Source organism: Macaca mulatta, chromosome 13, assembly GCF_049350105.2.
Source record: "Macaca mulatta isolate MMU2019108-1 chromosome 13, T2T-MMU8v2.0, whole genome shotgun sequence".
Lineage (NCBI taxonomy): Eukaryota > Metazoa > Chordata > Mammalia > Primates > Cercopithecidae > Macaca > Macaca mulatta.
In genome coordinates this window covers 57,479,673-57,504,780 of record NC_133418.1, presented here as the reverse complement: position 1 = coordinate 57,504,780, position 25,108 = coordinate 57,479,673, and the positions used below count along the sequence as shown (strand labels likewise).

Here is a 25,108-nt window from a genome sequence, read left to right as displayed (position 1 = left end):
ACCACAAAGCCATAGAATTTTGGAACTAGAAGAAAACTTGATGATTACCTAGTTCAGTCCTTCTATTTTCTAAGGACTTTGTTCAGGGTCATTCAGTTCAAGTGGCAATACTGGGATTGAATCCTAGGTTTTCTTTCATCTAGCCCATTTATCTACCCTCTATTTTAAATTGTGGCTCCATAACCTATCTATACCCTTTTATTTCTAGAGTCAACCGATTTCAAAAATCCCTTCAGCCTCCCAAATACCTAGATGCCAATGGAGAATTCCTCCAAATCCTCTCTCCAAACATCAAGATACCCATTCCACATACCAAGAAGAAAGAAAATTTAGAATTTATTGTACAGTATACAATTGGTTGGTATCAACATACCAATTGTCTTGATGATGAGGGTGAAAAAGTTATTGATGATAATGATGATGACAATACTATCACTAATGATAATGGCACCTAACATTTTTAGCTTGCTCAATATTAGATCCTCATGCTTGTCCTCTTAGAGGTCATGATTTTCACTACATAACATGGACATTCTAATTCAGGTATATTGATACCAACCGATTACAAATTTAGAAAAATTTCAATATTGAAATCCAGATTTTGCTCAGAAAAAGAAGCATCTCTGGCTCTTTAAAATTACAGTCTCAACTGGTCCACTCGCTCATGATGTCATATACAGTTTGACGTTGTCTGGGCAACCTGGTAAACATACTGCTTCCTCCATTGTTTAATTCCCTTCCCTGAGTGAGATCCTTAGGCAACCAGGCTTCATTAGTTCAGGTGCTAGCCTCAGGGAACTACTTGTTTTAATTAGAGGGATGAAATGGCATTTTAATTGTGCACAATGATTAATAAACATGCTGAGCTGCTGCATAATGATCTGCAGCTTGAAGAGCTTTCTCCCTTATTCCTGATATCTACATCCATTAACTGATTGTTATCCAGGTGGAGAGCTGTCGAGCTCTTCCTCCAACCAAACTGCACACTGTCTGTCCTCCAATTTTTCTGTTAATAACAATTACTATAACTAAGTTCCATTAATTTTTGTGGTAACAGAGAGACAAGACTAGAATGGAGAGAACTTACAAGTGCTATACTGCCTATGTAATTTATTTCAGTGAACTTTCCTGTAAAAGGGAGATAATAATATGACCAACCTGACAGGGCTTTGAAAAGATTAAATGAGATAATGTATGCAAAACTGGCCCAGAGTATGCACCCTGAAAATGTGAGGTGCTATGATCATTGGTAGTAGTAGTGTCATCATCATCATCATGAATAACTTCTTCACCCTCATCAATTTCATCATCAAGACCATAATCTTCCTCAAGATTAGGTACTCATGTATTTCCTCTGATAGGTCATACTATTCAGTATATAACATGGACATTCGAATTCAGGGATCACTTTCTAAGGTGTGATGGTTGACTGAAGATTTTCCCAATTTCTCCTTTACGTTGTATGAAAGTAGTTTGGAATGACTTATGGGAAATGTGTGCAAAGAAAGTCACGTATTATAGAGACTTAATATCACCTCCTAAGTAGTTAACTAAAATACTTGCTGCATGTCTGAACTTCAATGAAAACAGAAACTAAAGAACTAGATGATAAAGTGACTTACTTTACAAAGCTTCATCTGCTTGGCATTTGTAATACTTTTATTGGCTACCATTATAGTTTGGTGACTCCTTACAGCATTACAGCTTTTTTCCCTAGTTGCAGACACTAGTATATTGTTTGTTTTGTGTTTCCTGAAAATTGTTCCTCAAGGTCATATATCTATCTCCGAATCTTTGACTTTACTTGATTTGAGGGAAATAATTCTGGAGGAAACTGAGGGCAGCTGCCACAATTCACCATTTGTAAATGGTTATTGCGATGTTGGATATTACACAATTGAGCCTATTTCTTAGCTTGAATTATTAAAGACACTATTTTTAAAATAGGCCAGCTGTTCTACTGACGTACTTATCTTTATTTTTTGACATATTACCATAACTGCACACCAATACAACTCACCTATGCCCAAGAAAAGTAGTTATGACTGAGCATGTTAAAAGCTAACTATAAAACTGCTTTCTCTCCCACAAAATGTTAAGGATTTCATAGAAACAAGTCTGCCCCACTGAAGATGTCTTCCTGTACACAGTCATTATGGTTCAGTGAAGCAGATATGATTGATTACACAGGCCAAATTTTACCTTGCCTCCAGGGCGCTCCTAATTCTTGTTGTTATTTCCTTTAAAGGCACACAATTGTCTGCAAGAGTCAAAGGGGAAAGGTGAATGAACTCTTTTGGCCATGGTAGAGCAGAGAGAAAGGTTTTGGAACAGATACCGAACCTGAAATATCTAAGACAGTGCAGAAAGAAAAAGAGGACTGAATGCATTTTTCTTATTTTCCTATTTCCTAGCAAGGAAGTCTTTAAAATCACTCACCTGAAGTTCCACTAAAATATATATATATACTTATTATAATGGTCAACATTAAAAATACTGACCATATGAAATGTTGTTGAGGATGTGGAGAAACTGAAACTCTTAAACACAGCAAGCAGTGACCTACATTTTACAAACAGTGCAGAGACTTCTGCAGGGGAGTGAAGCGCAAGAGTAAAATGCTACAGCATTTTTGGAAAATAGTTCTGCACTTTCTTTAAAAGTTAAACATGCAGCTACTAGGCAGTCCAGCATTCCAGTTCTCTGCATGAACCCAAGAAATGAGAGCAGGTGTCCATACAAAGACTTCGACACAAACATTCATAGTAGCTTTATCTGCAATTGGCAAAAATAAACAGCCAAAATGTTTCTTCTTCACAAGGGAACAGGTAAACAAATTGTGCATCTAATGAAATACTACTCAGAACGAGAAAAGAATGAATGATTGATCCATGCAATAGCAAAGATGTATCTCAAAATAATTATTCTCAGTGAAAGAAGTTAGACAAAACTGATATCTATGGTGGCAGAAACCAGTGCAGAGATTTCAGCAAGGAAGTGGAGTGCATGAGTGGTTATAAAGGAGCATGAGGAAACTCTTGGGAATGATGAATATGTTTGTTATCTTGATTGCAGTTAGTTTCATGAGTGTATAACATGTCAGAAACCAAATTGCACGCTTTCAATACATACAGTTTACTGAATGTCAATTATACTTCAGTGAAACTGTTAAAATAAATAAATCACTTTCTTGAAATTTTTTGAGCATAGTTATCTGTTCTAATGGGACTGGTTACAATATAGTGTATTAATCTTTGGTGAATATATATAGATACATGTTTTTCTATTAAAGGCTATCAATGTAAAGAGATGAGTTCAATAAACCAATACTATTATGTCAATATAGACACAATTAGGATATTAGGAAGACTTTTCTCAAGTAAACAACCATAGCACTAAAAACATAGCTATGTAAAGACGCTTGTGGTAAACTCTTTGACCATGGGGATGTTTCGAATAACCAGCCGGTAATGTTGTGCTAAATTAAGGCCTTAGATTATTTTTCTGATTTTCTCTCCAATGCTAGAAGAGCTATATAAGGAGAGATTTTTCTGGAGTATCCAACTTAGTACCCCCCCTACTATTCTCAGCCCAACCCTGTGGCATAGCAGTCAGTCAATCCCAGCTATGCCAACCCTGTGGCACAGCAGTCAGTTAATCCTAGCTGCAGATTTGCTGACTCGGTGGTGATCTCTATGAGTCGATCTATTAATGAATTATTTATTACCAATGATTTTTTTTTCTTTATACAGCTTACCTTTAGTCTTCTCAACCTCACCTGAACTTCCTTCCCATTTCTCTGTAGCCTTTACCATGTTGAGTTATTACAGAGCAGTTTAAGAATACTCATTGAATGAATGTCTACATTTTAAATGTACTATTTTTTTCAAAATATCCCAAGCCCTCAACACCTACACTAAAATAAAATGACTCTTAAAAAAGGTTTGTGAGAAATTTACTAACCTGGTAAAGAAAGGCTATTCAAACATAATGTAGACTAATATATATTCACAAAACTGTCAAGCCAGATGTGCATATATTTCTATTACTACTAAATTTATATTATTTATTTTCTTTAATAATCAAGAAGCCATAGATTACAATATTTTAGATAAATCTATACTAATTGATTAGGTTCATGTTATTTTTCTCTCTTTGTTAGGAATGCAACACATTTATTGAGTGCTTATTAATAAAAACTATCAGAACAATAGTTAAAAATCATTTGTGTGATGAAAGAAAGAAAAGAGACAAAAAAGAGAAAGGAATTGTATCTGTATGTACTTTTCTACTTTATCAGTTGTAACATGCATTGCTTGGATTATTTTAGATTCCTCACTTTAGTTCTCAATCTTGGCTGCACCTTTCAGATTCACCTGATCTTGAAAAAATGTTGAATGTCTGGGTCTCACTCCAGACCAACTGAATGAGAATATATGGGAATAGGCCCAAGGACGGATGTTTTTGATGCAACGAGGGATTTGTAAATTCCTCTTAAAATGTGCAAATTAATAACACATTATTAGGGTGGCCCTAATCTTCTCGACAGATATTCATATTTCCTTGATGTCAGCTTTCCTCTTATTCTCCGGTCGTTTTGTCTATCATATCCACCATGACTTACATTTTGGCAGCCTTCTGGTTCTTCCCTCAGTCTGCTCCCTCACTCCAGAAAAGCCCTGTAAGAAAACAGAGTCATAGTAAGCAGTGGAGACTTTGGTGAAGATGTTGCAGGACGATCAGGATACTTTGTATCACATATCTTACAACCACATGACACTTGCCACACTCCAAAGTCCTGTCTCCCTTAATACAATTGAGATTTTTTTTTTCTACTGAACCAGCATTTTATGGAAGAAAAAGTAGAACAAAGTATACAAGTTTCCAAAGCAATTGGCCTCCACCCCAAACCTGTATATTCCCAGGCAAAAACAAAAGGTCATGCAGTTAATAGGTCTTCCCATTTTTAGAAAACATTTTAATCACCATGTTATTATTTGAGCATGCCTTTGCAGTGCTATACTCCAAGTGGCTTATCAAAAGCTTCTCCCAAACAGACTTAATCATCTCCACAAGGGAACCTTGGTACCATCTGGTAAGATAATAAAATAGTCTTCATATCATTTTATGGACATATATTCTTGTTGACCAAAAATTAAGAAAAAATAAAGGTTACTCTTATGTTAAGAAAAGCAAATAATTCAGAGCTGGAAGAGGGAACAGTGACAGCAGAGTAGGGTCACTATAGTTAACAACAATGTATTGTATATTTCAAAATACCTGACAGAGAGGACTTGAAATGTTCCTGACACATAGAAATGAATATTGAGGTGATAGATACCCCAAATTCCATAATTTATCATTACACATTCTACGCATGTAACAAAATATCACATGTGCCTCATATATATGTATAAATACTATGTATCCGTAAAAAAATTTTATTTTTAAAAATTATAAAAGAGAATAGGAAAGAGATTAACAAAACAAGTACAGCTGCCAAAAAAAATGAAGCCAGAAGGGATGGAATGGAAACAACTAGTGTCAATCTTGTAGCTCACAATCAATAGTTTTAGAGTTCCAACGTGGATTTATATTTTAAAAACTTGGGGTACCATCCCCAGTGACACTGATTAAGTAGGTCTGGGATTGGACCAAAACTGACATTTTTCCCAGCTCCCATAGGATTCTGATGCAGATCACTGACATACCTCATTTTGGGATTTCAAACTGTAAAGTGCATAAGAATCATCTGAGGATCTTGGTGAGATTCAGATTGCACTAATGGTAATGTGTAAGGATGAGGCCTGAGATTCTACATTTCTAACAGGGTGCTGCCAATTATATGACCTATGTGTCACACCCTTATGTCAAGGTAGTAGGATTTTGAAAATTGAGTTTGGGTGTGTTATAAATATGATTTGGATTGGGCTCCATCAAAGATTATTTCATTGAAAAATCTCTTGGATTTCTTGCATTGCCCAGTGCATCTCTTCTCTGCCCTGGACTGACCCAGTTCTTAAGATTTGCTCCCCATTACAGAGTTAGTTAAGCTACAATTAACAACTGTGGATTCAATAAGTCCTTCTCATTCCTTATTTAATATAGATTTGATTATCATCTATGATAGTGATTGGTAAACGACTACAGGCAGGCCAATCTGGCTGCTGCCTCTTGTTGTAAACAAAGTGTTATTGAACACTGCCACATCCATTTGTTTACGTATTACCAATGGCTCCTTTCCTACCATAATGGCAGAGTTCAGTAGTTGCCATAGAAACCATGCAGCTGACATGATCATATACGATCTGGTTCTTTACAACAAATGTTGATGATCCTTGCCCTATGACAATTCACAGTCTTCTAAGCTTCATTTTCTGCAATTAACCCAGAAGTATTTTTAGCACAAGGTGTAGTCAAGAAAAGGAGGAAACCTTTTTTATTAATTCTGAGGTTTTCCGCAGATCTCAGGAATTTCAGTTTCTCTTGCCTTGTACAACTGAATGCCCTTCGTTCACTGCTGCTATTTGATTCACTTATACATGTGTTTTGTTCTTTTATTTGATAAGTAGCTATTGACTTATTAAGCTTTTAAGGAGTGATAGAGATAATCAGAGGACACAAAGATCATTTTATGTTTGGTCATGAGAAAGTCTTTATGGAGAAGATGGGATATAACTTTGCTATTGAAAGGAAGTGTAGACATGCAATTGCAAAGAAGCAGAGAGAGGTGGGAGGATGAATAAATAAAAAAGAGTCAGAATACTCAAAAGGTATTCAATAAGCTAGCAAGTACTCTGCATAACTATATTGGAGTGTTCGTACAGGACAGTGGGACACAGGACTACACTTTAAAGCACCTTGAAAACCAGTGTAAGAATTTGAAAGAGTTCTTAGGTCCTTGCGACTCAGTGTGGTCTCCAAACCAGCATGGGCATGCTCTAGGACCTTCTTAGAAATGCAGATTTTCTGCCCAACCCCAGACCTACTGAATCAGATTCTGTATTTTCACAAGATCCTCAGATCATCTGCATACCAGTTAAAGTCTGAGAAGCACTACTCTAGGAGAGAACCACTTGTGTAGTGGTGAAAGTGCTGTACTGAGGCTCCTGAAGATTCCAGAGCTATCATTCACAAACTGCGTGTCTTTGGACAAATCCCTTAAAATCCCTAAGCTTGTTTGCTCATATGTGAAATGATTATATTTGAGCCTTCCAACTCTGAAACTCTATTCTCTCATTCAATGGACATCAACTAAAGGGAGACTGTGATATGAGAGGGGATATAAATACCGTTATGCTTTAGAAAGACCAGTGTAAAGACTGTTTCAACATGGATTTGAGATGGAAAAAAAGAAGACAGAAACTGGAATACTAGTTAAAAATGCAGTGTGGAATTCTAAACCTGAGGTTACAAAAATATAAAAATATACTTTTGTGTAAAATTATTTGCTATCATAGATACCTTCTTAGTATTAGCATTACATTCCATTGTCTGTATTTTTTATTACATTCATTAAACTATATATGACACAGGTCATGCCACAAGAAAGTGAGAATAAATGAGGGGGGCAAGGGAGAGAAAATAAGAAAGAAAGAAAGAAAAGGAGAGAGAAATTGAAAATAATTTCCCAGAACCAGGCAGTAGTAAAGAAGGCCAAGCAATTGCAACAAATGTGTTTAAAAGTCATAAAATGGATTGTTTTTTAATTGGCACTCCATTGATATGGCTGATATCTCTCTGATTAGAATATTGTTACAAAAGTTGTAGGGCTCTAGAAAGGGAAGTCCTCATGCCTCACTCAAAACTAGCTACAACATCAGCATTGCAAAAGGCATGAAATTATTTTTAAAGGCATGAACAAGTTGACAAAATACTGATTTTTTTCACTCCCAAAGAAAATTTTACTTTAATATATTGTGTTGCCTAGTGGCCCACTGGGGGATTTATAATCTGTCTTTCTTTACTTTTTAAAAAACATTTTTATTATAAAAATTTCTTCCAGTCCACATGAAGTATCTTTAGCCATCTCTTCCAGATAAATACAGTGTCTATTTGAATTGATTGAATTCAACGGATTCATTTCATGATTTTTTATTTATGTTCTCCCACATTTAAAATAAATAAGGTTAATACTGATAGAACAAGGCTGTATGGGTCTTAGAAGGATCTATTTTTTTCATCGCAACTCTTTTGTTCCATCTTGCTTAGCAAATCAGATGCTAGATATATTTTGATTAGTTTGCACTTTAATGGATCATGTATGGAGGGTCCACCTTTCACATTGGGGCCATTAATTTTTCTTGAGTCTGATGGAAAAAACAGGTAGAGCTTTTTTTGTGTGCTGATTGAAAAGTGATGGATTATTTTCATGTGGTAAGAAACACAATGTTTTCTTTAGCACAGCAGGATATAATGTTTGCAAGGTCTAACAGTGAAATATTATGCATATCTGCCACTGGCCAGCTGCCAGAAATGGAACAGCAAAATCAGAGGAGATTTTGAATCTGAATCTTAAAACCAGTACAGCCTACAAAAAAGCTAATGAGCAATTCTAAGCAGAAAAAGCTTTTATACTAATAGATGGTGCCCACCATACACGCCTGCATTTAACAAGATGGTAAATAATTATTCATTTAAATGTTACCTTGAACTTTATTTCAAGAAAACAAAGATATTTATTCCTGGTAATTTCCAATAGGCACTGCTGCAAGATTTTTTTCCCCCTCCCAATTCGGAGGCCCATGACATTTCCTTCCTGGTGAAAGTAGAATCATTTTCCATACAGTGTTTGTCCTCTTGTGGCTGAAAAATTGATTCACAGAAAATTTTATTCCACCATTATTTAGTATTGAAAACTGGCATTTTCAAATCAATACCTAGAATTATGAAGAAGCTTTGAAATGTCATAAGAAATAACTGTACAAACATAATCTTAAAAGGTGGGTAAAGGGGATGTTTTGAATTTGCTGAATGTCTTGAGCTCCTTTGCTCTCAAAGTCAAGGATCTAGCACTGGGGATCCTTTCTGTTCTTAGCATTTATTTCTGCCACGATAAACTATTGGTATATTAAGGAAAACACAATCCACATGTTCATTTATAACCAGCTCATCAAGATGTTATTTTCTAGAAATATTTGATATCTTAGTAAATATTTGATATATTAGAAAGTTGGAGCCTTCTTTTCTAGGCTTTAAAAATTTTATTTTGTGTTATTTTATCTTTCTTTTTAAGTGCCAAAACATTTTATTTAGTAGGCATTGAAAGGAATTTGGGTCTATCAGGGCACCAGCTCCACTTTAAATAAAAAAGCTACACAATCAATATGGAAAATATACTATATATTTCGAGAAAATATACATGGTATTACTACCCTCTTGTAAATGGAAAAATCCAATGGGAAGAGACATTTGCTACATCTTGACGCTTTATGTATTTTATATCGCTGTATTTCAATCTCCATTTTAAAGATGGTGTTACGACCTTAAATTATAGGCTTTCACTTTTAAGACCATAATAATCTCCCAGTGCTTCAACTCTGCAGGGAGGGGAACTGATGTTCAGTCCCCTAGAAACATAGCGGGTGGAAGAGAAGAGAAGAGAAGCCCTGATGCACTGTCACAGCTCACACCCTGAAGTCACAATTGAGACATGCCTATGACAAATCCAATCCGGCCATCCCACCTGAGTTACACCGCCAGATGTTTTGTTTTCCTGGAAGCTGCATTAACTCTTCTGGTCCTCTAGGGTACTGAAAAGTAATTTACTGATACGTCACCCCAAATGGTGCTCTTGTGGTCCAAGGTCTGGTCTGTCTCCAAATTGACACAAAGCCTCAAAGACCTGCTCGAAGTAGCTTATAAATTAGGGCACTATGGTTTATCTTCCAGAAACTATTTTCTAAATGTCATGTATCACAGAGTCAGTTTTTATTTGCTTAATAGATTATTTTAAAGAGCTTAGAGATCACATAGTCCATACATTAACCTGCTAACAAACCCCCAAAATCTTAATTTAAATTTAAAAAAATGAAGACCCATAAAGTATGAAAAAAAGGCGACATAAATTCAAATGTTTCTTTTTAAGTTTGCTACACAACACTCACACATGACAGGAGATGCACTCTTGGTTTAAAAAAGGAAATCAATTCTACAAGGGCTGCCCATATATTGGAATTATGTTAATTGAATCTGTTTTGTTCAAATGGTAAAAGTTTGACTTATTAACTAGAAATGTATTAAAAATTAGAAATAAAAGATTGAAGAGCCTCAAAGAATATATTAGTAGAATGCTTGAGTACATAAAGTAGATAATGTCAATTCTTAAAACATCTACATTTTAAACTAATACGTGAATTACGCTAGATACAATCCAACAAAACTAGTGATGTTTAGCCTGCACTGAAACTAAAAGATAATATTTAAAATTTATAGGTACAGCCGGGAACTGTGGCTCACATCAGTAATCCTAGCACTTTGGGAGGCTTAGGGTGGGGAATCACTTGAGACCAGTAGTTCAAGACCAGACTGCACAACATGGCAAAACCCTGTCTCTACTAAAAACACAAAAATTAGCCAGGTATGGTGGCACACGTCTATAATCCCAGCTATTTGGGAAGCTGAGGCACAAGAATCGATTGAACCCCAGAGGTGGAGTCTGCAGTGAGCCAAGATCTTGCCACTGCACTCCAGCCTGGGTGATAAAGGGAGACTCAGTCTCAAACAACAACAACAACAACAACAAAATTAATTAAATTTTTTAAAAATTTAGAAGTGCAAGGGAAAATAACTTTAAGTTTTCTTATTTTCACAGAAAATTTTTTTAAAAGGAAAGAAGGAAAGAGAAGGGAGGGAGGTACGGAAACATAGCTATGCTGGGATGCAGAGCTGACATGTTAAATGATAATATGGATGTGTCCACTATGATTAAATTAAGATTATAGAGTCTATTTGTACAAAACAACTCAAAAGAACATACAATATATAGTGCGTATTTGCATATGTTTTGATACTGTATATGTAATATATATTGTAAGAATGAAAAACTACAATTTTTGTTTTTTATGTATCATTTATAATTTTCTTGTTCCTGATGTCCATTTTTCCCTGAGTTGTTGCTCATGATAATCATGTTCCTATATTTTGTATTTGATGATGTTATTTGGTGATTAGCATGTCCTTCTGGTTCATCTATTTAGCCTATACATTCCAAGTGGTGCTGCTTCAGTTGCATGCCATCTTCTCTCTTGGCCTTCACTTTGTCCTCTGAAAACCCTTAAATAGAACCAACTTATTAAAGAAACAACTGGCTTCTCCTGTATTTAATATTTAAGGGGGTAGAGATTTAACTTCAGGGCACAATAACTACACAAAATCCTTAGATAGGTTGTTATTATTTAAATGTTTGAATGAAATTTAATTTGTAATTTAGGACTTTTCCAATCTTTCCTACATTTTATAATATATTTAACCTAAGCAGCTAAAGCCTGAGCATGAGAAAGAATCATTCATAAATACAGACGGTACAATGAAGAGCTCCACTGAACATTGCCCAAGCTCGTGAAGTTGAAAGCAGAGTGGCTGATTAGCTATACACATATTTTTAATAATCACAGAGCAAGCATATTTTGTTACTGCATAATCAGATGCCTTAGGTATGTCAAATATACTTTTTCCACACGACCAAAGTAAGAATTTGCAAGTAAGAAAAGCAATCACAGTTCAGTTACATGCCTGTGATTATAAAATACTAAGTCAAGTTTCTTTTTCTAATATCAAATTTGAACATAACCATATTTTCCTAAGAGCAATTTTCTAGTATTGAAAACCACGACTACCCTTTTGTCAGAAAAAGTGTTTGAGGATATTCCTGACACTGTTAAGGCTTTTTCTTATATGTTCTGGGCATGTTGTCTCTTCCTGAAATATTTTGGTAACTTGTAGAAGTTGAATGTATATTTAAGAATAGTCACTGCCCTCCTGTAAATTCAAGAAACTCACAAGGGGACCTGGATTTTATATATCGTTTGTGCTTTTGAAATCTTAGTGAAACTAAGAGTTTTCAACCCATAAAAAATTTATCTAACACATAAAATTCATTCAAATCTCTTAAAACCTTAAAAGTGATAGACTTCTATTTCGCCCATACAAAAGAAAGTAATAGTGAAATTTTAACTGATAAATATTAAAATGCTTTCTTCGTTAAGGATTGTAGTTTTCAATGTTTTTATACTAAAAATCAACTGACAGATCTTTTATGAATATTTGGAAAATCATCCTTAGCTTTTTTGCAGCCCAGCAAAGAGGCAGAAGGAATCATAATATGCATTTTGGAAAGCTGTGTGGTGATAAAAAAGAGTCCCATGGTAAGAGCAGACGGAAAATGGTAGTTATTATTAATTTAGAAAAACAAAAGAGCAGCCCAGCATTTCAGTAATGCGGCAAGTTGTGTGCTCTTGAAGGAGAGAGGGCTTTATAATTGGATTTTAGAGTAATTTAGAAGACGAGATAAGATGTAATGGTTGTGTATTAGAGGTTAGAACTACAACAGAAACCCATAATGTAAGGGTTCACTGCACTGGGGGACAACAGAACAAAGAGAAGCAGCGCCAACCGAAAACGGCCCCAGTGAGAAGCAACAAGGTGAGGCTGGGGAGACCCAGCAAAGGGGGTTCCCAGCGGGTGCCAGCAGGGACGCAGGCTCAGCCCCTGCAGCATACAGTAAGGAGCACAGGCTTTTCTCAGAATGCTTTTTCTTTACTGACCTGTCACTGTCCCACCTCTCCTCCTCCCTACCTGTGAGTTCAGCCTGGCATTTCCTTCTTCCCTGCAGCCCAGCAGTCAGACCTGAGCAGCTGCCACCCAGACTTCCACCCTCAGCAGGCTGTCCTGGGGCTCCATCCAGGGTCCCCTGACACCACCCACACACCCACAATTCCCCCCCATACACACACCCCATATATACACACACCCACAGACACACACATACACACCCACATATACACACACCCACAGACACACACACCCACAGACACACACACCACACACACATAAACACCCACAGACACACACATGAACGCCCATATACACCCACACCCACATACACACACCCCACATACATACACACACTTCCCACACACCCCATTCACATACACACCCACATGAACACATACACATATTTCCCCCATACACACACAGCAACCCACACATCATACACACACTCCCCCTACACACACATACATGCCCCACCCATAGACACCCACAGTCACACCCACTTTCCCCACACACACACCTAACACACATACCCACATATACACATACCCCACACACATACACACCCACAGACACACACCCCACACACATACCCACTCACACAATACATACCCCACACACGTACACACCCACAGATACACACACGCCACACATACACACCCACCAACATACATACACACCACACACACATATACCCCCACATACATACACACACTCCCCACACACACCTCACTCACAAACACACCCACATAAACACACACATATACTTCTCCCATACACACATACACACCCACATACACCCCTCCACACACACACACATACACTCTCCCCACACATACACACTCCACACACATACATACCCACATAGTCATATCCACACTCCCCACACACACACCCTACACACATACCCACATGTACACTCACATACATGCACACCACTTACATACCCCTCACATACACACACACACATAAACACACACATATACACACTTCCTCTAACACCACATACACACACCCACACACATCTCACATACATACACACACTTCCCACACACACCCCACACACATGCACACCCACACATACACACCCACACATACACACCCACAGACACACATACCCCATACACACATACACACCCACATATACCCACATCCACATACACACACCCTACATACATATACACACACCCCACACACATACACACCCACACAGACACACATACTTCCCACACACACATACACACCCACACACCCCACATAATACATACCCACACACACCGCCCACACACATATACACACCACACACAGACACCCACATACATCCCCCAAAACACAAACCCCACACACACAGATATACACACTCCACACATATACCCACCTACAGACACACATACTCACCCATGCACTTACTCTCCTCACACACATATCCACCCTAAACACATACCCACATACACCCACCCATACACACATTCCCCCCACATATCCACATATACACAACCCCATACACACACACTCCCCACCCACACACACATCCACACACACCCATACACCCACCTTCCCCCACATCCACACACACCCATCCACACACACACTCCACGCCCCCCCACACACGCCACACACATACACAAACACACTCCTAACACACCTACACACATGCTTTCTACACATACACACAGCACACTCACACCCATACCCCTCCATACACACATGCACACCACCCCACACAGAGAACCAGGGCCTAACCTCTCTATCTCTCTTCTATCCCAGCAACACTCAGCCTCTACCACTGGCAGACAGAGAAAAGAATCTGAAGAAGAGTAAAACCTGCCTCCACCCACCCCACCCCCAATTTTCATTCCAAGCCTTGGGCAGATAAATGTACTTTTCCACCTGTTCATTGGGGTCCCTGTCCAGAGAATCCATCGCACAGGCTCCAGCTCTCAGGTAAAGGCCTCAGGTGAGAGGCTCTTTTTAGAGTTAAGAATCTAAGCCCGGAGGGGAAATCCTGTTTCTAGAAAGGGAGAGCTGTGTTGCTGGTGGGTGGTGGGAAGAGATGGGAACCTATGGGGTTGAATTCCTGCCCAGTCGCCGGCGCTTGGCTACCCCCTGCTGGGCGGGAAGCTCTTGGCCTCAGACTCACACCATTATGCTCAGGGTCAAGTCCACTCCCAAGGCTTGGGACAGAATCCACTTACTTCCTGTCAAATTGTTATCACGCGTTGCCAACGTGAAGCTGGAGTGTGAAGTTACCTTCCAATCCCCAAGAGGTATTAAAGGGTTTTTTTCCCTCTGAGCCCTTTGTATGCCAGTTTAAGCAGAACAAATCTATTTATTTTTTGTGAGGATCAGTTTATTAAAAGCATGCACGTAACTCAAATCGTATAGTAAAATGATGTTAGGCTTTGTTGAGCATGAAAAGTGTTCTCGCTCAAGCCCCATTTCCAACCCTTCCAAGCGTCATTTTCCCCTGAAGCAGAACATAGGTTATGTTAACAGGACCTCAGCCCAAAGGCCTAAAATCAGCTTAGCTCCCAGGCTTTCTCCAGCCATCCCTTCCCACAATCCGCTCTTTCCACCTCTCAGGAAAACCCCAGCTACACGATGTAGAAAACTGGCACATATAAGCAGACGGGGAACCTATTTTTAACCAGATCAAGTTTTCAAATATAGATTAACACGTTTTAATTGTCCTATAAACTATTATTCTTAAAGTCACTCTTAACAAAACCCAGACTTGCAGAAAGTTCTCTGCCATAACTATAATGTGTATACACTATTAAGATAGTTATGAAACCTCAGACACATTTGGAAGACGTGGCTTAATAGTGCCTTTAATACAAAATAAAATAAAGTAAAATATAAATAAAAAGGGATTAGTTGTTATAAGCTGTGACACAGCTGCAGTGACAGAAACTGAAGAAACATGTAAACAGAGAGTGCTTTTAGTCACTCAGTGACCCAAATGTCTTTTTCAGACTCTCACAATTCTAATTCTGACACACTCATTCATTTCATTTATTTTGCAAACCAAGCAGAAATGAAACGGACATTCAGATTAAGTAAACAGGGGCTTTACATATAGCCACTAAGCTGCCAGATAGACAACTTTTGGTTTACATGGAGTGTAAGGGTAAAGAAACAATGTCAAAACTGCATCCCTTCTTGCATTTATTGGCATGAAGTGAAAATCCAAATATATTCACCAACAAATTAATAAAGGGTGAACAGGCTGCTAACCTTGCATGGTGCGTTAAAGTGTCAGAGCACTTGAACTCTACATCATAGCACAGCCTCGGAAATAAACATAAACATTTCTCTCTGTCAGAAGGGGGTAAATAAATTAGGATTTGGCTAAATCTCTGGTTGTTTTGCTCCCATGTTGTGGCCTAGAATAAGCCCTACACTATTTCCAGCTGAAGTTGACTCCACTTGATACCTTAAGCAAATGAGAGAAAAGACAGGGGTGACAGTGTAGGAAGGAACTGACTTGAGATTCTCCTTTCTTATTAGTTAACGGAGTTGTCAGTGAGTGAGAATGCAGGATACAAATTAATGCCTTTTCAAAAGCCTTCCCTCTAATCCTATTTTTTTCTTAATGATCCCTTTGTCAATTACTGTTGTCTGGGTGTAGCCTTATAATAGTCATGTTCAGATTGTTTACCAAGGTTGGGTGAAATGGCAGGGTGGGGGTGGAGGGAGGGAGGAACAAAGAGATAAGCCTATCTCTGATAAGCCTAGGAAGCTCTTAACTGAATTTAAGTAACCCTTCCCCCTTCCTCAATGGGAAAAACTTGCCAGCCTTCCCACCAAGTTCTGCCAGATGATACTCAGTACTTTCATCTCAATGCCTGCTCAGCAAATGGAGTGATTTCTCTTCTCTAACTCTTGCTATCTGGTGACTCCAACCCCTTTTTTCTTTGAGCCATTTCCTCTTTCCATTTTCCTTGAAAAGTTTTCTTAAATCCATACACATTAAACTAATAATGAAAAATGGAATGTAAATGCTATGGTTTGAATGCCCCCTCCAAACTCATTTTGAGATTTAATTGCCATTGTAACAGTATAAAGAGGTGGGGCCTTTAAGAAGTGATTAGGCCATGATGGCACTGCCTTCATGAAGGGATTAATGCTGCTATCACAGGACTGGGACTGGGTTAGTTATTGCAGGAGTGAGTTTCTGATTTAAAAAAAAAAAAAAAAAAAAGATGAGTTCAGCCAACTTCCCTCTCTGTCTCACACACACTCACTCACAATATCATGCCGTCTGCCTTAGGATGACCCTTCCCAGAAGCTGGTGTCATGTTCTTGGACTTCCCAGCCTCCAGAACCATGAGCCAAATAAGATTCTTTTCTTTATAAATTACCCAGTCTGTGGTGTTCTGTTATAGCAGCAGACACAGACTAAGACAACAAGCAAAACTTAAATAGCAAAATGATGATGGAAGATGAAGGACTCTGAAGAAGAGAAAAATCAATGGGATGAGAGAACATTTAGGCAGCTTCAATAACAAGATGAAATGTGAACAAATAATAGAAAACATTATTTGAGTGATTATTATGTATCAGACACCGTTCTGAATATTTTTATATGTATTATATCCTTTCACCCTCTTTATAACTCTATGAGATGACATTACTATCTCTAATTTAGAGGCAAAAATGTATTGAGGCCTGGAAAAGTTAGAATTCAATCGCTTATCAGTGGTACAGCTAAGATTTGACTCTTGACCAGGGACTTGTAAAACTATGCTATGCTAATAGAATAGGAGAATGGGTTAAGAAAAACAACAACAAAAACAAGCCAAACAACATTGCAAGCCAGCCTTTTTAACTGGATGGATTTCATTGTTATTCAACTGTGGAGTCACATTTGCAAACATTCTTAACCAGAAGAAACTGTGACTGCTCCATATCCCAAAGAATTCAGTATTACATAGTCCAATATACATATTCATGGTCTCAAAAAATCCTGAGCTACATATTAAAAGGTCCATGAGAGGCAAGTGAATTCAAATAACATAGGAAAGAAGCACATGCAGATGCAAAAGAACTATCCAAGTAAAAAGTCTGAACTTCTGTCATGTGATGTTTACACTCAAAATGACCTAGATGAGAGGGTAAAGGGAGGTTACATAATCAAGTGCCTACAACAGGAGCACTTCTAACAATTTTGAGGCCTGCAGCAAGAAATGAAGGCCCACATATTTTATGTTTTCATGTTTAAAAATGTATACAGTCAAGCTAAAAAATGGTTAAAGTAAAATTCTATCCTCCTATGTAAATTAACAACTGAAAAGGACAATTTTTAACTTAAAATTCTTGGACTACTTCAAATGTTGTGTTAGAATATGGTAACATGGAGTGAGTTGGTTTGTATGTGGCCTCTGATCCCAATTCAAGTCAATCCCATGATGCCCATGTCTCTTCTGACCTCTGGATGTATTCTGTAACTCAAGTATCTCACTCATCTAACCTGTGCCCACAAGGCCTCCACTCTAAGCACCCCCTTGGCCACCACTCAAGCCTAATAGAGTGCACACTGGCATCACAGTCTGCAGTCTGTCTTTAGGAGAGACCCAGGGAGAAACCATGCAAGCTTGGCATCCTCTGCTCAGAGACTTCCAGCAGCCTTGGTACCTAGAGCAGGATGTAGTCCCTTGATGCTTAAAGTGTAGTCCACAGCACCAAGGGGATTGTTAAAACTTCAGACTCTCAGATCCACTCTGGACCCCTGAATTAGAATCTACACTTGGCAGGATCCTCAGGTGTTTCATATAAGCACATTAAAGTTTGGGAAGCAGTGAGCCAAAAGGGAGGGTGGCTGCTTGACAGGTAGGTCCACTTGTCCCCAAGAACTCCTCACCTTGTAGGGAGAGCCATGGCTGGGCGTGGGCCAGGATGGAGACAACTAAAGAGTAGCACTAGGACAGGATCCCTTCTAGCTCAGGTCGGAAGCTCAACAACAGATTTAATTACATTCAGGAGGGCAGTAGGCCTAGTGTGAAAACATATGCTGACCCACAAGGGGATGTCAAGGATGGCAGCCCTGCCTAACGGGGGCAGCCAGTGCTCAACTATAGCTCACTGTGGCCTGAGGTATACTATGCTAGCTATGGGGTGAGGTCAAATCATAGGTGGAATTAATATACTAGCCTGGTAGTTCTCATGGTGAGTGGGAAAAAAATAGGTATCAGAATCTGCTGAAAAGATGTTAGAAAATATTCATTTCCCTGCCTCCACCCCTGAGAAAGTATCTAAAATTTTGGTTGATGAAGAAAAACATATATTTTTATTTTTAAAACTCCCAGATCATTTTGATTCATCCTCCCTAACCCCTGCCTCCACCCTTGCCATGTTAAAAATTATTCTGGACAACAGAACACAGTTAACTGTTTCCATTGATTGTCACTGCTTAAGACCTGGGGTTGGGCTTGGATGAAGCTGCTGAACTGCCTAATCCTTTCTCAGCCATTCTCTTGTCACAAGTACACATGTGAACAAAGGTTCACTCTCCATCTTTACATGCCAAGTGAAGCTAAAACAGACACATGGTGGAATTATGAGAGAAAAATTCCCAGACCATTTGGTCCCTGCATGAATCTCTACAGGAAATGCATCTCGTCCTGTGCATCTGGGTTTTATCAAAGAGAAGGTTTATTTCTACCCGGGATTCTGTTTTTGAATAGCTATATTCTTCAAAGTAGGTGAAAAGACAAAAAAAAAAAAAAAAAAAAAAGACAGAAAAAAAAAAAAGGTGGGGGAAATCTAAAGTAAGGTAACATAATTATTGAAGAATACTGAGGCAATCACTTCTGTTCCTTTAGCCACATTCCTCTGTGTGTATAATTACACAAATATTGTCCAAGTCATAATTCAAAAATAATTTATCTTTGACATTGGAACGCAATGCTACTTTTTTCTTTAACAAATATTTATTGAAAATATACTACATATTGGGCACTTTCACATACATTATTTTATTTAATCCTTACAATAACTCTTTGAGTGAGGCATGTGAGCAGTCTAAGACACAGAGAGAATGATTGACCTGTTCAGATCATTTATCAGCAAGTTAGTGAGAGAATGTCTCCAATTCACCCAGTGTTCTTTCCACAACAATACTTCTTTTACTTCATTATCTGGCCCTCCACAAATATTATCTTTCATTATAAAAGCTTAGCCTATGGAGAAATCACAGTCTAAAAATTTAAATATTTCTGTCAAAAGACCTTTTGACATACATTGTCTATTTCCCTGTCTCCTAAATAATGCATGGTGAACATCAACTTTTTCCTAACAATTCGGTCATAATTTTTTACTGTGCTATATAGTAGTATAAATGTTTATATCTTTTTAAAATTTTGTGTCTCTTTCCCCCTCAACTGTTACATGTCAAAATAAGCATTAGGTAGGGTCTGAGTTAGAGCCCAACAGGTAAAGTGCATAGAATTCATATAAGGGCTTTGTGATTATTTCATGGGCTGGAAGAACTTTTTGAATTCCAAATTTGGGAATAAGATTGCAAGTGAGCTGACTTCTAGATAAATTGGGAGGTAGCATTTGAGGTCCTGGAACAACAGATTCACTTACCTAAATCAGTCTCATTTAAGAAATTCCTGAACCACATGAATAGTTAGATATAATTTCTACCACTTCTTGAACAATAGAAGAAAGAGCAGAGTCTAAATAGTTCAGAGTACAGATTCTGGAGCTAGACTGGGATATTATGTCTTTGCCATTTCCAAGAAGTGTGACCTTAAGCAAGTTATGTAACTTCTCTGTGCATCATTTTCCTCACCTGCTCTTAGGAGTTCCTATGAGGATAAAATGGATTATTCACATTCATAAAGCTCTTCCAATAGTGCCTGGTATGTAGAAATTGCTATTTGCTCATAAAATAATATAGACAGAAGTCAAATTCTGATGGGAAAAAAAGTCACAGATAATCCTAAAAGTGTATAATCAAGGATCAGCTACATAACCATAATGACTCTAGATTTGAGGCTCCCATTCCCTGCCATTCTGTGTGTGATGCCTATTAAATGGGCCCCTCAGAAGTAAGTTGCTTATTTCTAGTGAACTCTATGGCTTGTGGTAACACGATCCATCATGAGATGCTGCAACAGGCTGACATTTTCCACATGTAAATCCTTCACTTTGTAATGTAAGAGCAATTACTTTTATGAACAAAATCTTTTCAATCGACCATTTCAAATCCTTGTCTTGCCATGTCATAGTCAAAACATCTGTCCATTAAAGCTAACGTAAAAGTATATTAAATGAAGTGTGTTTGGTTTGGGACATCTGCTTCTTTCTACTGGTATGAGAACTATTCTAAATTCAATGGATTCTGTCTATAGGGCTTTCATGAAAACTTTTTAGTCATATTCATGGGGATTATCAAATAGCCTACAGTTTTGATTACTGTTTCAGGTTCAAATAGAATTCAGAGTTCAACATGAGACTCAATCAAAATAACGACAATAGTAACAACTATAACACAAAGAATAAAAATCTTTGCCTGACACTTTTACATAGTTTCATATATTGATGTTAAGTATCATATAAATATGATATAATGGCTTGTACAATAATGAGGACTCTATATTTTTAACAATATTGATTTTTTTTATGTTCTTCATTTTGCATTCTTGTTAAACATAGTCATTGTTTTCATACTGAACTTAAAAAGGGAAAAGAATGAACAGAGACTGAGTTCAGGAGACCATGATAGGCCTGGATTTCAGATCAACCCAGTAGCTTTACCTCTTTTCTATGTTGACTTCTTACTGGAAGCTGAAATTATATGAACGTTTGGATATATTATTAATAAATATATCTAGAGCTTGGTTATAAAGTTTTGCCAGATGTAATTAAATTTTGAAGAAAATATTTTTTTAAAAAAGTCAAGAAAATAGCTTTCAACCAACATTTGGCTTATAAACAAAGTAGTTTTCTAAAATAACAAAGCCAGCCATGTAAGCCTCCTTGGCCATGGTATTCACTGATCACTTTCCATATTTCATTTTCTTTGCAATATATCCACAGCAAATTGTAGTAGAAAGAACAAAGAACTTAGGGTCTGAAAAAACTCTGTTCAAGACCTAATCAAATCCTTATCAATCCTTGACTATATGAATTTGAGCCAGTAACACAATCTTCCTTCTCAGTTTCTTTAGCTCACAGAGTCAACACACGCTGCCTCTTTAATAAGATGGAATGCTGGTGAAAGTTGCAGCATATGAGATTTTATGCATTGATCAAGCGCCTACTGTGTGCTATGTTTTATTCAAGGCATGATTGATGGTTAAAAAGAGCCCCAATGAATCAAGCTTTCTTCGGTGCATGTCAGTTACAAAGTGAATTTGCTGTTCCTCTCCTTTAGAGGTGAAGTCTGTTTTCCATCACTTGAACCTGGGCTAGCCTGCTGATTTGCTCTGACTAACAGAATGTAGCAGAAATGACTTTCTAGGACTCCATACCCAAGCCTGCTTTTGCTCTTGGAGCCCTGTTGCCATGCTAAGAAGTTCAGCCCATCCAACTGGAGAGAGAGGCCACATGGAGAGAGGGAGACCCTGGAGGATGTGAAACCACATAGAAAAGGAGGTCCCATGACAAGCACTGACCCACTTCACCTCTAGTCAGCACTACATAGAGCAGACAGGAGCAGACCCTCTGAGCCCTGCCCCAAATCCTGACCCACATGATCATGAGCAAAACATGGTATAGTTGTGTTAGGCCACTAAGATTTGGCATGATGTATATTTGTCGGTATATAACTGATACACAATTCAGTATTTTCACTGTATTTGCGATCTTCAGAACAACCTGTTGAAATAGCTATTATACCCATTTCACAGAGAGGAAGTTGTGGATCAAAATAATCTGATAATGGGCCAGACACTGTGACTCATGCCTGTAATTCCAGCACTTAGGGAGGCCAAGGTGAGTGGATCACCTGAGGTCAGGAGTTCGAGAGGAGCCTGGCCAACATGGCGAAAACCAGTCTCTACTAAAAATACAAAAAATAGCTGGGGATGGTGGCAGTTGCCTGTAATCCCAGCTACTTGGGAGACTGAGGCAGGAGAATCGCTTGAACCCATGAGGCAGAGGTTGCAGTGAGCCAAGATCATGCCACGCACTCCAGCCTGGGCAACGAAGCAAGACTCTGTTTAAAAAAAGAAAAGACTGATATTGGATGTACAGACCACTTCACAAACCCCTGAAGTGTCCTAACTGACAGGGAAAACATGAAACTCTCCCCCGCTTGTGAAGGAGTACACTTAAAAAAAACTTTCTATATAAAAGTATTGTTCTGCTTCATGCAATGATTCAGAAACCCCCTAAACATTCTCAATAAATCTCTGTCATTTCCCAGTGGGCTAAAAGCCTATTGCTAGGTCTTGGAGACAACAGACTCCAGTTTAATGTAAGTTCCAGGACAATCAAAACCATTTGTATTCTAACAAAATGTTCAGTTTCTCACATTAATAGAAACAAGACTCAAGTTTGGATCAAGCATTCTAGTCTTTTGATTCAGTTGGCCTAACTCACAGGATTTTAGAGCTGAATCAAAGCTTAAGGTCATGTGGTCCAAACCTCCAATATCAGCCAAAAAGTTACTCAAGTCTATCCACCCAGTTCATGGCAGCAGGACCAAACCAGGTATCTGATTCCCAATCCACTCAGCACTGCCTTTCAGACACAGTCCCAAGGTCCCCGAGTCATTGCAGAGATCACTTAGGGCAGGATTACCTACTTCCAGAATTTTGGAAAAGATAAATAATTGCATGTCTTCTCATATAACAGTTTCATCTATTTTCACTAATAGGATTATGTAGTCATTTAAAGCTAGATCTAAAGTCTTTCACAAAAGAGAACATCTGCATTATTTATCTTTTAAAAAAATACCAGAATGACTTTTAAAATAACATAAAGAAAAGTGCACAAAAGGCATGAATGGCATGCGATCAGATGAAAGGATGATTTAATTGGGCAATATGCGCACAATTCTCAATTCATTATTTATGATGCTTGCTGACATTTGCAGTGAAACATCAATGTTACCTTCTTAGTATAAAATGAGTGATTGGGAGGAAATGCCATGCAAACTAACAGAACATCTTCAGCACATATCTAATGGTAGCAATATATATATATATATTAAAACATCCCATCATTAACTAGTTTTGTTTTCATAATGTTCATTCTGCTTCATTTGTACATCTTTTAGCAGCAAAAGTTAAAAACAGAAGTTGCATTCCTGAAGCCAATTTTGCTAAAATATATTATCTTGTTATGAGAAAAAGGACTCTTGTGAAATGAAAAGCAAGAAAACAACATCAAGAACAGCTTTATTGGCTCAAGGACTGGGCTGACCCATGGAAAATATCCTGGAGATTTTTGTCCTAGTCCTAGAGTGCATATGTATTTCTTGCCTTGAGCTATACCTTACACAACTGAAATGTTACTGTATACTTCAAGTATGTCTTATATTCTGAACTAGATCAACTTCCATTAGAGTAGAGACTGTTCCTTAAACATCTTCCTTCATAGTGCCTACCAAATTCTATACTTCTAGGTAGAAGTAGAAAATCTGCTAAGAGAATACAAGAGATATTTAAAACATGTTGCCCTTTTTTCCCAGGTAATAACAATTGTATGATGTACCACCACCCTTCTCCCAAGAAGGAAATCAAGGGCAGACAGTAACTCAAGGTAGAGCATCTGTAATTAGAATGTAACCAATCCCTGTAGTCTGCATTTTAGCCAGGAGGGATTTTAGTTACTGAGGCATCTGCAACCTAGAGAGGGCTCAAGACGTCATTGCAATTTAGATATACAAGTTGTATATTTTGGGAGCAGGATTACTCTTTTAGTGTAGCCATATTTGGTATTGTGAGCAGAGAAGCAGACATTTTTAGACTGAGAGTGGTGAGGGAACGAAGCATTGAAATTATCCAATTACAAGATGACTGACTGCCATGTCTATTCTTGTATACAGCTGAATCTGCCATCGATCCTTGACTTACTCTCCATGACCCAGGAAGGAGGAAGAGAGGAAAAGAAAGAAGAGGCATTGACCTGAATTAGCTAAATAACACATGCAGAGTTCACATAGCCTCTCCTCTAGGGTGTGCCAAGGTCTCATGTTAGTCTGTGTCTTTTTTTTTTTTTTTTTTTCAGTTAGATATTTGCTCTTCTACCAGAAAACCTTTCTATTGACAAAGTAACAGAAGAATACATTTTAACTTGAAGTTTTTCCACAAAGTAGATGTCTTTTCTTGTGAGAATTGGCATATTTTTAGCCTCAGAATAATCTCTAGTTTCATATGCC

The 25,108-nt window shown here is 37.9% G+C and overlaps 2 long non-coding RNA genes across 2 annotated transcripts in view; one reads left to right on the top strand and one right to left on the bottom strand.

Annotated features, from left to right (window-relative positions):
- LOC144333599 (uncharacterized) overlaps positions 1-25,108 on the top strand; it is a 200,146-nt gene that overhangs the window by 111,530 nt on the left and 63,508 nt on the right. The gene's annotated exons all lie outside the window — the stretch shown is intronic.
- LOC106992993 (uncharacterized) overlaps positions 1-25,108 on the bottom strand; it is a 46,221-nt gene that overhangs the window by 18,033 nt on the left and 3,080 nt on the right. The window contains exons 2-4 of the long non-coding RNA XR_001439151.3: positions 8,648-8,805; positions 4,625-4,679; positions 2,203-2,260 (exon numbers count right to left, since the gene is read on the bottom strand). This is a non-coding gene — a long non-coding RNA (uncharacterized LOC106992993). The remainder of the gene's footprint in view (positions 1-2,202; positions 2,261-4,624; positions 4,680-8,647; positions 8,806-25,108) is intronic.